Source organism: Setaria italica, chromosome V, assembly GCF_000263155.2.
Source record: "Setaria italica strain Yugu1 chromosome V, Setaria_italica_v2.0, whole genome shotgun sequence".
Classification (NCBI taxonomy): domain Eukaryota; kingdom Viridiplantae; phylum Streptophyta; class Magnoliopsida; order Poales; family Poaceae; genus Setaria; species Setaria italica.
The window spans coordinates 10879057-10892173 of NC_028454.1; positions in this window are offsets into that span (position 1 = coordinate 10879057).

Here is a 13117-nt window from a genome sequence, read left to right on the forward strand (position 1 = left end):
CTGGGTAATGCCGTGTAGTTAATCACTCGAGTGCGCTTTCCGAAATAAATTTTGCTACTACTAGTAGATTGTATAGATAAAATCGTATTGTATCCGTTTGAGAGCTTTCGTGGAAATCATGGTGGGACGTTGTGCGCCCTCGCAGTGCAGTCGAGGTCCTTTTCCCTGTCGTCATCCGGACGGGCCGGCCCCTCCCACGCGCACGGATCGCGAGGCCCATCTGACGGCCTACCAGGAAGATCCGCCTGCGCTCGTACGGCCCGAGGCCGGCCGGACGGGGGAGCACCGGCCCCGCACGGCGGAGCCCCCACCGCACGTGCTTGCTTGCCGACACGTAGCGCCCTCCTACACACTCTACCGACATCAGTACTTGCATGGACTGGCTCTCGGTACAAATATTTGAATTTTTATTGTTTCAAAAAAAATATTTGAATTGTCTTCGCCAAATTTTCAAAAAAAATTTATGAGACCCTTCCCAAATTTTATTTTTTCCCCAACGAAACAAAAGCAAATCACTTGTTTTTTCCACACCGGAAGCAGAAACGGTTCTTAGAAGCGGCACGTGAGAACCTCACCACTGTTGCTCGTTTGTCCGCATCAGGCGTCTCAAAAGCAACGCGAGCATGAAAAAACATTAAAAAAATAAACTAAAAAGCGCTTTTTTACCCCCTGCTACTGCAGCAGCTTCAGCGGTGTAGACGTACGCTGGATCATATGTTAGATCGTGTACATGCTTTTCCCATCAGGTGATGCAGATGAACACACAGGAAGCAATGCATGCGCTTTAGCAGCCGGATAAAGCTGGGGATCTTTCACGTGGCGTGCTACGTTACCAGCTCGATCGTCATTCAAGTTACTTAGCATCGGTGAACATAAACTAAACACGAACGCGTCCGTATGGCATGATGGTGCTTAAAGTCGCTAACACAATATCTTATACGGTTACTAATGGACAGGACACCGGAATGTTGATCGTTGAACAGCAGATGGGACCTGATCAAGAGGGCAGTAATTTTTTGTAGTCCACAGGTTTCAGGTTTTCAGCACTGTAACAGGTGCCTTCTTCTGACGCAGCAATTAGCAGTGTACCTTGTTATTTTACTGCCTGTGCACTTACAGGCCCATGGGCCATGGCTCTCAGTAAGTAGTAAAATATTACTGTACTCCTTGAGGCCTCGACGGAAAGTCACTGCGTATCAGATCATGGGAACATATACTCCGTATACAATACGATGAGGCCTTACAACTACTGTGAGTATTTTGATCTATGCTTGTCAGGGACTTACAGAGAGTTGCTGCTCAACCTATTCCCTCTTCCTCTTGTTTTATCTTTTTTTTAACTGGGGGTAAATCCGTAAACGTGAATCTACAGTAGTTGAGGAGAGGGTGCGCTTCACGAGAAACTAAAAATTCCCGGAGAATATTGTGGACCACGCGCGGCTGCAGCGAGGTTTTATTGCGGCCATTATTCTACTTGAAGGGTGTGGTCTCGTCGTAGCAATCGCGTAGTAGTAGCATGATGGCACCAGGGGCAGAGCACAGTACCAGATAAAATAATCTAATTTCATATGGATTCGAATATTTTTTGCACTAAAATTTTTCGTTGGGAAAAGGAAGAAACTGCCAAACACTCCATACGTCACTGTGCTGTGGACTGTGCAAGGTTCCAAGCAAACAATGGCGAGGTGTCTGCTGTTGGCCGTGCGGTGAGCCCTTCCCAGTCGTTGCTTCTCTTAATGCTTTGCATGATTTTGTCTCTAGCAGCCATCAAGAATCGCAAGATATGTTTATGTTTTCCAACCACCGCTGGGCCGATTTGAAACTTCACTCACTATACTATGGCGTATTTTTTATGTTCCAATTTGATTACACTGCATTCGGAAGTCGTGCGGTTTTTTTTATAAAATATACCAGCAACATTGTTTTGATTTCCACATGCATCAGATTTTTTTTTTGAAACGACTCAGAGTCAGTTAGGTGAGACTTTTGTTGTCTTGTTACTTTTAGAAGATCCTGCAAGGGCATATTCTTGGGTTAAAGAGGTTTTCTATTTGTTTTGCTTGGAAGAGGATGGCAAAATTACTCCATCCGCTTTTTCATAAGGGTATTTTGTTTTCGTTAGGATAATTCCTTAACCGACAGTTACTTAGAATATTTTATTTATGTGATATGAAATCATAATTATAGGTAAGTATATTTCATCAATTTTACGCTTAAAAGTTATGTATTAATAGAGTAACCGATGGTGAAAGACCTGTCCAAACGAATTGTAAGTTCAAATGGAAGGAGAAGTTGGTTGTCTACATCAGACGAAATTAGACTATTTTAAAAAAATAAATACACACTGCTGTCAGAATTTCAGACGGAATAAAAAGGACTGTGGAAGGCGAAAAAAGATGGCTCAGTGCAAGGATTCAAAATAAATGGGAAAATAGTTTCTAAAATATGCTAGAATACGAACATGAACAGTAAGCGTAACCTTATAGCTGAAATTTGATAGCACTCAACGTGTTTCTTAGGTGGAACCGTGGAATATTCCTGCCTGCTGCACCTTGTTTATCACCCCTATCTACTATGATCATAGAATCTGCAATGGTTTGATGCGGGATTTAAACTAGCTAGGAAAGAAACCCTGGACCTACCCTGCCTGCCTGCCCTTTTGTTTAAGACGATGGGGAATGGCTACATGTTGTAGCGTACTGTCCAAAGCCTATGTGATTTGTTTGTAGTGGGGTACTAAACATGGCCCACGTCACAATCATAGCATGGGCCATTAGGATCCGATCGAATAATTTTTAGGGTTGGGACCTGAACCTCACTTCATCACTATATAGATGTTTGGTTTCCTCCCTTATTTCACGCTTGTCTCCTTTCCCCAAAAAAATTAAAATAAAATCACACTTGTCTAGCGGAACCTCTGCATGATACATGCATGTAAATTTTGTTTCTTGTAAACATTGAGTTGCTAGCTCATATATTACGCATATTATTTAAGGAACCTAATAAGCACACCCCATAAAAGGAAGGGTTGAGTGCACATCTATGCATGTCAGTTTCTGTTTCTGTATTGTGTATTTTAAAAAAAATTGTTTTGTTAGTTGATGGTATTTGTCAAAAGGATGCTCAATGTTGAGCAATTCACTTTCTAGTTTCTACTCCAGCTTAGATTATGGCAGTACTACCAGTGATGATACATCACGCAAGGGGATCGCTCAATCCCAAAAGGTTGCCCACGCTCAAAATCTTCGCAGACGCGGGCTTGCCGGGGGACTGACCAGTGACCACTGATGTACCGAACCAACCGGTCAAAATGGAGGCATGCCCACTCGATTACCTACTACTCTCTCCATCCCAAAATTACTGTTCATTTTAGCTTTTCTAGGTATATAATTTTTGCTATGTATCTAAACATAATATATATCTAGAAAAGATAAAATGAATAGTAATTTAGGATGGAGGGAGAAGCTAGCGGTCTGTTCGCTTCAGCTTATAAGCTGGCTGAAAAGCTGAAACGGCTGATTTGTTATAAGAGAAAAATACTGTTTAGTGGCTGATAAGCCGGTTGAATAAGCTGAAGCGAACATGCCCTAGGAGTAGCTCTCGTGTCGATCAAAGACCGTGCCTTTAATCCGTGGGATCAGGGGCAGGGCGGACACTTCTTACCCTAATCATTACGGCGTATCATTCATTTCCGCTCCAGCATATCATATCCTGCCATAGGCCCATCATGGTAATCAGGCAGGGCTAGATGATTGGACGCAGGGGAGAAGGAAGAGGAGACTGAATGAGTGGGAGCACCATGCGTCCGGCCGCTGGCGAACACACAGACAGACACTAGTCGATCGGCCCGTAGTCTAGTAGAGCCCAACAGCACGTGCCGCTCCAGCTGCCAAGGCGTCTTCGTCGTGGTAAAGCCCAACGGCCTCTTCTTCTTCACCGGGCCGCTGCATGTGCCTCTGGGCCTCTCTGGGTTGTAAAGCTATGCAACAAAGGCAAAGAGCCGCGTGCTCATTTCCTCCCACTACAATGCCCGTGCTAACGCTATGGCAGACTAGCAAACATTATATTCCTTAGATTTAAAACACCTGTGCTAACCTAAAACGATCCGTAATTTTGGACGGAGGGAGTATTCCTTAGATTGAAAGAGCACCGGTATTACATAACTAAACTTAAGGGCAAAATTCAAAAAGCAATCTAATGTACAAAAGATGAAGCACATGACAATGTGCACTCTATCCCATATATAATCTGCAATATTCGGCTCTAAATTGTTGTAGCTAAAGGAGAGAAGGAGGTCAACTAGGAACTAATCAAATCTTCACGGGCACGCCCTCCACCTCTAGGGAAGGCCAACAAAATCATATCGGAGAAATAGCCATGGATGCATCTTGGATCACTCTGAATTGTACTGGAGAAGAGCACGGCCAGGCCATGGATGCATCTTGGATCACTCTAAAACATGGGGATGGATGCAAATGTCAGGTAGCATGATGAGCACGTGTTGGAATTTGAGGTGGTCCTAATACCTAATACCTGTCGTACATACATCTATGAGCCCACCAGAAGGTTTGGGCAGTCCTAGATACATGGCTGTACACCGAGACATGTCACACGTGAAGACTACGGTGCAGGATAGCGTGGTCTACGTGGCAAGAAAGGAACTAGTCGAGGATTAGGAAACTACTCGTAGCAATTACAGTAGGACTCACTAGTTGAATCCGACTAGTATTCTTGTAAACAACTGACCTATAATCCTGCCCCCGGCAATATAAGGTGAGGCAGGAAACCCCTCCAAAGCAATCTAATACCACCAACACACAGGACGTAGGGTATTACGCAATCTAGCAGCCCGGACCTGTCTAAATCATGTGTTCAAGTTCACCTTCGAGTTCCTGATCTCGGCGAGCCCCACGCACTAAACACTACCTCAAGCACCGTCTCGGTAGGTTGTTGGGTCTAAACACCGACAGCTGGTGCGCTAGGTAGGAGCTCTCGCTGAGAATCCACTCGAGAACTCGATGACCCAAGTCATCATCAAGCTCACCGTCACGTTCGAAGCGGGTGCGACATTCGTCTTCGGCTCCTAGGTTTGGGTCGCAGACAGCGCTGGAAGCTTCCAGCGCCACATTGCGTCGGCCCTGAAGAAGAAGCAGCACGCCATCAACCTCCAACGCCAAGCTCTGGAGGATCTCGTCAAGAAATTCGATGAATTTTTAATTTCTGACCTAGTCAGAGGCTGGGGGGATGAGTCCGAGTACAACTCAACTTCTCCTGCTAGTCAGACTGGTTTTCACAAGTCGGTGCTTAAGCCATCATGCAAATCAGTCTACGACCCAAGTCGATCCCTGTTCAGGCTACGAAACACGGGTGCTATCTACCAAGCTACCCTATCCAGATCACAATTCAACATGGATTTGACAGGAGGACCTCGACTACTACTCGGACCCGGACGAGGAGACTCCATTATCAGGTCCGCAACAAGGCCTGGTGATTACATCAACTCCACGAGGCAGATTCGTCTACTGGCCTAACATGAAGCCACCTGCACTCGCCAAGAACGACGAGTCATGCCTTGTCGCCTACCTTGATACCCTCCCATACCAGGAGGGAACTCCTCTATCGCCCATCTACGAAGAAGACGGCTCCACAGAGATCATCACGTCAAGCTCAGGAAGCTATTTTCCGGAGCGGGAACTCTTCGCCCTCATTGTTGCACAAGAAGGTGAAGAGGAAGAGCAACTAGAAAGGAATCCGCGAAATGAACGCCACCCAGATGATGTCTTGCATGATGAGTTCACTGCAAACGTCGTCGGAGAAAAAATTGAAGCTCAAAGAACTTAACGCCAAGCAAGAAACGTTGCAAGAGCAGAGCGTCGCTGCCGTCTTGCAGTTGACCTACCAATCATGAACTTAGATCATGCGCTTGAAGTAGTTCAGTCGCGTCAACATCATACTCCTCTCACCACTATCACGTCCATTGATCTGATTATCCGAGCAATGCCACAAAATAAATACACTAGACAATTGGTAGAATTGGCAGAGCGGGCGTACAAATAACTCGATCAGCAAAATCCAATACATTCAGTTCCACACACCCCATCCTAGCACGGCAGTAGCCATAGACGCACTCCATCCAAACCAAGTCAGACCGAAGGTGCCAGAGCAAGCCAAGCCGGAGTAGAGGGTAGTTGAGAGGGACCCTTGGGAAGCCGTGGCCACCGTGGGCCCAACCCAGAGCTTGAATGACCAGTACATGATCTCCGTAGTAAACTCCACATCAGCCGCAACGCCCGTACAATCATTGATAGACGCTACCGCAAGCGTGAGCAAGAAGCCGTGTACCCAGGAGAGGATTCTGACGGGTTCCCCGCCTTCTCAAGACGAGTAAGGAGGAGAGTTCTACCCGAGAAATTCAAACCTCTGGGTATCACCAAGTACGATGGCAAGCAGAACCCAGTCCAATGGTTGCGGTGCTACTCACTGTCAGTACAGGCGGTAGGAGAAAACAACAACACCAAGGTTATCTACTTCCCGCTCTGCATGTAGGCAGCGCCACTCACGTGGCTCGAGTCATTAGACGAGAACTCCATCGACATGTGGAAGGATCTCAAGGTGGCATTCACCAACAACTTCGCAGGGGCAATGCAGCGTCCTGGCAATAGGATCGACTTGTCTCAAGTAAAACAGCAACAAGGCGAGACCCTACGAAGTTACCTACGTCATTTCTTTGACAAGAAGACCACAGTCATGGACATTATGGAGCGTGATGCCCTAGATTGCTTCCAGAACAATCTTTATGACCGCCGGATATTCTAGGATTTTGGCAGGAGATGCCCCGAAGACATCAAATCTCTTAAGATCATGATACAGGCATGGGAAGATAAAGAAGGTAAGGAGATCGAGAGGTTTGAGTCTAGTCGCAACAAGGGTCAGAACAATAACAAATAGAGTAATGGCCAGCGGAACGACAAGAACCGTAACGATGGCCCCAACAATGATAACCGAAATAACTACTCGGGAGGTCGGAATCGCAAGAGGAAGCTAGACAATGCTATCGCGGCAATGTCTCAATCATGAAAGGAATCAAGAAAGGACTCCATTTAGCGAGCTCCTGAAGAAGCAGTGCCCATGGTACCTGTACCATAAGCACTCTACGATGGATTGCTACAGTCTATGCAGAGTCATGAAAGACCTGCTGGAACCTTCTGGAAACAAGGACAAGGGCAAGGCCAAAGAATACGAGGACGACGGTGACAACGAAAAATTCTAGAATCCTTCAAACACCATCAACATCATCTTTGGCAGCACACTGGGTACCGCTACTAAGCGGTCCTAGAAGCTAGCCCTCCGAGAAATCATGTCCATTGAACCAGCAACACCTACGTTCCTCAAGTGGTCTGAGGTTCCAATCACCTACTCCAGGAAGGACCAGTGGACTAGTTTCTCAGATCCAGGACGGTATCCTCTCATCCTAGACCCAGTAGTCGCTAGCTCCGAACTCACCAAAGTACTCATTGATGGCGGTAGCGGTCTCAACGTACACTTCGCCAAGACATTGAGGAAGATGGGCCTCGACATTACTGACATGCTCACCCAGACAAACTCTCCATTCCATGGGATTGTCCCAGGCAACATGGCTGTACCCCTTGGTAAGGTGGTTTTGCCAGTTACCTTTGGAACCAAAGAACACTACCGAACAGAGTACATCCGGTTCGAGGTGGTAGACTTTGAAAAATTTTATCATACTATCCTAGGAAGACCAACATTGATCAAATTCATGGTCACCCCGCACTACGTGTACCTAGTACTCAAGATGCCGGGACCCAAGGGAGTACTCTCCCTGCGCGAAGACTTGAAGGGATCATACAACTGCGACACGGAAGCTGTAGAGCTAGCAGTGACTACTCAAGTGCCAAATTCGATGATGCAAGTCTTCACTGCTTCCAAAAAACTATCCCTGTCAGAACGTGAGATCCCAGAAAAGAAGTCGGGGGCAACCAAGGTCAAGCTGGCAAGCGAAGTGGACATCAAAGCCATTGACCTTGAGACTGGTGCTAGCTCCAAGACAACCCTGATTGGCTCAGGGCTGGATCCTAAATAGGAAGATGTGCTCGTCAGCTTCCTCCTGGCTAACTGAGACATCTTCGCCTGGAAGCCATCAGACGTGCCACAGGTGCCGAGGGAGTTGATCAAGTACTCACTCAATGTGGATCCAAATGCTACACCAAAAAGACAATGATTACACCGTTTCGTCCAAGACAGAAGAGAAGCAATCAAAAAGGAGTTGGCCAAAATACTCGCGACAGGCTTTATAAAAGAAGTCTATCATCCAGAGTGGTTGGCCAATCCCTTCCTGTTACAAAAGAAAAATAACAATGAGTGGAGGATGTGCGTCGACTACACATACCTCAACAAGCACTGTCCAAAGGATCCCTTCGGGTTAGGATTGATCAAGTCATCGACTTGACAGCTGGATGCGCGCTACTCTGCTTCGTCGATTGCTACTCGGGGTATTGCTAGATAGCTCTCAAGGAAGAAGCCCAAATCAAGACTGCTTTCATTACCCCATACGGAGCTTTCTGTTACACTACAATATCCTTTGGGTTGAAGAACATAGGCGCCACCTATCAATGGGCAATCAAGGAATGCTTCAAGAAGCAGCTACACCGCAACGTAGAGGCATACATGGATGACGTGGTCGTGAAGACTAGAAATCCCGATGACTTGATTGTGGATTTGGAAGAAACCTTCACGAGCTTGCGAGAATTCCGGTGGAAGCTAAACCCAACAAAGTGCGTTTTTGGCGTACCCTCCGAAAAACTACTCGGGTTCATCATCAGTCACCGAGGGATTGAAGCTAACCTTGAGAAGATCTGCACGATCACTAATATGCACGCCCCATCGTGCATCAAGGACGTCTAGAAGCTGACCGGATGCATGGTGGCCCTCAACAGATTAATCTCAAGGTTTGGAGAACGGGGACTACCCTTTTTCAAGCTACTTAAGTGGGAAGACAAATTCTAGTGGACTGAGGAGAAAAATCAAGCCCTGCAATAGTTGAAAGATTTCTTATCAAAGCCACCGGTCCTCACAGGGCCAAACCCCAATGAAGACTTGCTGCTCTACAAGTTTTCCGATGTGGAGTTCCACCACGTGGCTCGCGACAACAACGTAGCCGCAGACGTCCTATCAAGGCTTGGATCTACTTGTGCTCAAGTTCCAGCTATTGTTTTCATTCATGAGCTACACAAGCCATCCATAACAGAGCCAGCGCCACCAACAACCACCGATCGAGGTCATGATGCACCAGACCAGGAGGTCATGATGCTCGACGTAGACTAGAGAACCCCTTCATCGACTACATCAAGGAGCACAAGTTACCTCCAGACAAAATAGAAGCAGAGCAAGTCTCACGATGCGGCAAGAACTATATTCTAGTCGGAGTCAAGCTCTATAGAAGATGCACATCATCAGGAGTACTCATGAAGTATGTCTCACGGCAAGATGGCAAGGACATACTGGAGGAAATTCATAAAGGCATCTACAACAATCACGCATCCTCACGAACGATCATGGGCAAGGCTTTCAGAGTAGGGTTCTATTGGCCTACAGCTCTCGCTGATGCTGAGGAACTAGTTTGTCGATGCCAAGGGTATCAATTCTTCGCCAAGCAACAACACATCCTTGCCTACAAACTAATCACCATACCACCCTCTTGACCCTTTACATGCTGGGAGCTAGACATGATTAGCCCACTACCGACGGCGCCTGGAGGATTCAACTGAGTACTGGTGGTGATCGATAAGTTTACCAAGTGGATCGAGGTGAAGCCAGTAACCTTCCCTAAGGCAGACAGATATTGTCCACCGCTATGTCTTCCCCAGTTGCATTATAATAAACTTGGGCTCCAATTCCAACAACCACGAGTTCTGAGAATAGCGCAAGAACAGCAGGATTGACATCCGGTATGTCTCTATCCCTCATCCGTGGGCCAACGACCAGGTTTAGCGCACCAATGGGATGTTACTGGAAGCTCTCGAGAAAAGACTACACGGCATTGGAAACATAAAAGGGGGCAAGTGGCTCAAAGAACTACCCAATATCTTCTAGGGGCTTCGTACTCAGCCGTGCAAGCCTATAGGGTATTCACCCTACTTCCTTGTCTATGGATTAGAAGCTGTCCTTCCCATCGACGTCATATGGAAATCTCCAGTAGTCGAACGGTATGAAAGGGACGCACAGAAGAAACAAGGCGTCCAGACAAGTCTGTCTAGCCGTAGCTTGTAATAACAAGTCTGTAGTTCTAGACTTTCGAGAGCAAAGCATCTGAACAACCCATAGAGGTTGCAAAGATAGGCTCCAATCGAAGAAATTCTGAAGAGTCTACTTATCTAAAAAGTGTGACTACGCAGATGGCTTGAGTACTTGCACTCCGCAGAAAGGAGTCGCATCCTAAAAGTACTCTACACCATGTATCTAAGGAGGTTCATAAGAGTAGTCTTGTGCGCAGACACTCACGACTACCGTACGAGCAGTTATCAGGGTAGTTAATGAGATGCACTAAAAAACAAGTCAATAGTAATAAAAATTGCAATAAGATTTCACATAATTTACATTTCATTCATATCATGTTTATATATAATGAACTGATGTTCACTTTTTATATAAGACTCCTCAAGGTCTAATTGACTAGCTACTTCCTTTGTGATAGTAGCCACCTCTTGCAGGTACTGCTGAAACTGCTCGTTAGAGCAGTCTTTTGCGATCCCTTCCGCAATAGGAGATAGGTCTGCCTGCGGGTAAAAAGACTTCACAAAAGCTAACAACTGCTTGAAGACCGACTTGGCTATCTTTTGGACGTAGCCGGTAAACTTGGCAGGCACTTCCTTGAGTAACTCCGACAAAAGATGGGGCTCCATGCCTTTGGCTGGGGGCTCCACCATGTTGGCAATTGGTTGAGCAGCTTCAGTTAGCTCCTTTAGAGCAAGCTTTATGGCCTCCAGCTCAGGCTCGCACTCCTTGAGGATCTTCATGGTGTTCACCAAGTTGACCTCTCCGCCTGCGCGCATCATCCTCTCCTTCTCCAGGTAATGCTCCAAGTTTTCGTATAGTGCAAACAATTTGTCGTGCTGGTCCGTCACCCTGTAGTAGGAGTTCTGCCAATTAGTGGCTCGGCCTTGGAGATATTCCTTTATCTTCTCGAGCAGTATAAGAACAACACAAAGGGAATTCAACATTACTAAGTGGAATCAGTACTCAAAAACCAACAAAGAAGATCAATTACCTCTCACCTATTGCTTCAGGGACTTGTTACGCTTCCGAAGGCGGTCCTTCTCCTCCACAAACTGCTGGACAATGTTCCATTACTCGGCGGCTTGGCCGTCGTACTTCATCAGCAGCCGAGAGGAGTACTCCTGCTCCTCGGCAAGTTCTTGCTCGAGTGCCTGAGCTCGCATTATTGTGTGTTCACAGCCCTGGAGCATCTCAAACTTCTGACGAGAGCGCTTGATTATATTCTGCAAAACAGAGCAAGTACTCATGTCAAAGTACAAGTACTAATTTCAAGTTCTGCACAAAGTAGAAGGAATCTTACCGTGGCATATTCACCTACGCGGCGGTACATCTCCATCATAGTGACCTCCATCTCTGTGGTGAGCAGCGGGTCGGTGATGAGTTGGATATCTTCAAGGTTCACGCCCGCAGCTATCCATGGTTCCTCGTGCTCTTCAGCGTTCGTTGCACCAAGCAAAACCAATGCACAACTGGATGATGGGCCCGTGTTGGAAGGCAGGATGAAGACCAACACTTCTAGCACTCTGGAAGCTTCAGCCTCTACCTCTGGCTCGGGGGCTACAAGGGTAGCCACAATGCTAGAAGTAGTGCCACCGCAGCTTCGGTCCCTACCTCCGGCTCAGGGGCTACAAGAGTAGCCACGACACCAAAGGTAGTCACCGCTATGGCCTCGGCTACTGGTGGCTCGGGGGCTGGCACTAAAGCATCATTTAGCAAGGAAATTACATCTGGCATTAATGTGGTAACAAGGGATACATCACCTAGAGTTATTGCCGGCGCAGGCTGATCCTCTGGCAACAGATTTGTTGGCACTAGGATGATATCTTGCACCGAGTGGCTACCGCCATCTGTCGCAAGCTTCGGGCTCAGACCTCCAAGCTCCACGCTAGAGGATTTCCTAAAAAAATGTCATAAGACATATTGCATGTCAATATCTAGCTACAATTAGTACTCGAATAGAGTACCAATACTTATTTTGAGGACCTTTTCACTTTCAAAGAGGGGTTGCCCGACAAGTGCATGGGCTTGATTGTTGGTGATGGTTTCTTCGGTGCGGCTTGTTGGATCGCAATGCGATACATGCCAGCCTTCGTTGCTATCTCTGTCAGCCGTACATCTATGGGCCCACCATGAGGCTTGGGTCTGCGTCGCGAATGGCGTTGGAAATTTCCACCGCCATATCGTGCCGGCCTCGGAGGAGAAGCACTACGACATCAACCTCCATCGCCAAGCTTTGGAGGATTTTGTTGAAAAATTCAACGAAATTTTTGACCTTTTCCGAGAAAAACTCAACTTCTCTCACCAGTCGGACTACTTCCCACGAGCTGGCGCTTAAGCCATCATGTGAATTGGTCCACGCCACAAGTCGACTTCCGTTCGGACTCCAAAACGTGGGTGCTACCTACCAAGACACCCTATCCAGATTGCAATTCAACTCGGATTCAATCGAGGACCTCGATTACTACTCTAATCCAGATGAGGAAATCCCACTATCAGGTCCGCAGCAGGGCCTGATATCACATCTACTCCACAAGGCAGATTCGTCTATTGGTCCGACATTAAGCCATCTGCTCTCGCCAAGGACGACGAGCCATGCCTTGTTGTGTACCTCGATACTCTCCCTTACTAGGAGGGTACCCCACTGTCTCCTATCTACGAAGAAGATGGCCCTACAGAGATCATCACGTCCAGCTGTAACACCCCAGGTGTTTAAAGTGTAATTAGACTTAATCATCTGCATAAACATGAGCATCATGTCATTGCATTAGTTTAAACTCCTAAAATTGTCATTTATTGATGAAATGGAACTTTGTGAAGCAGCTCA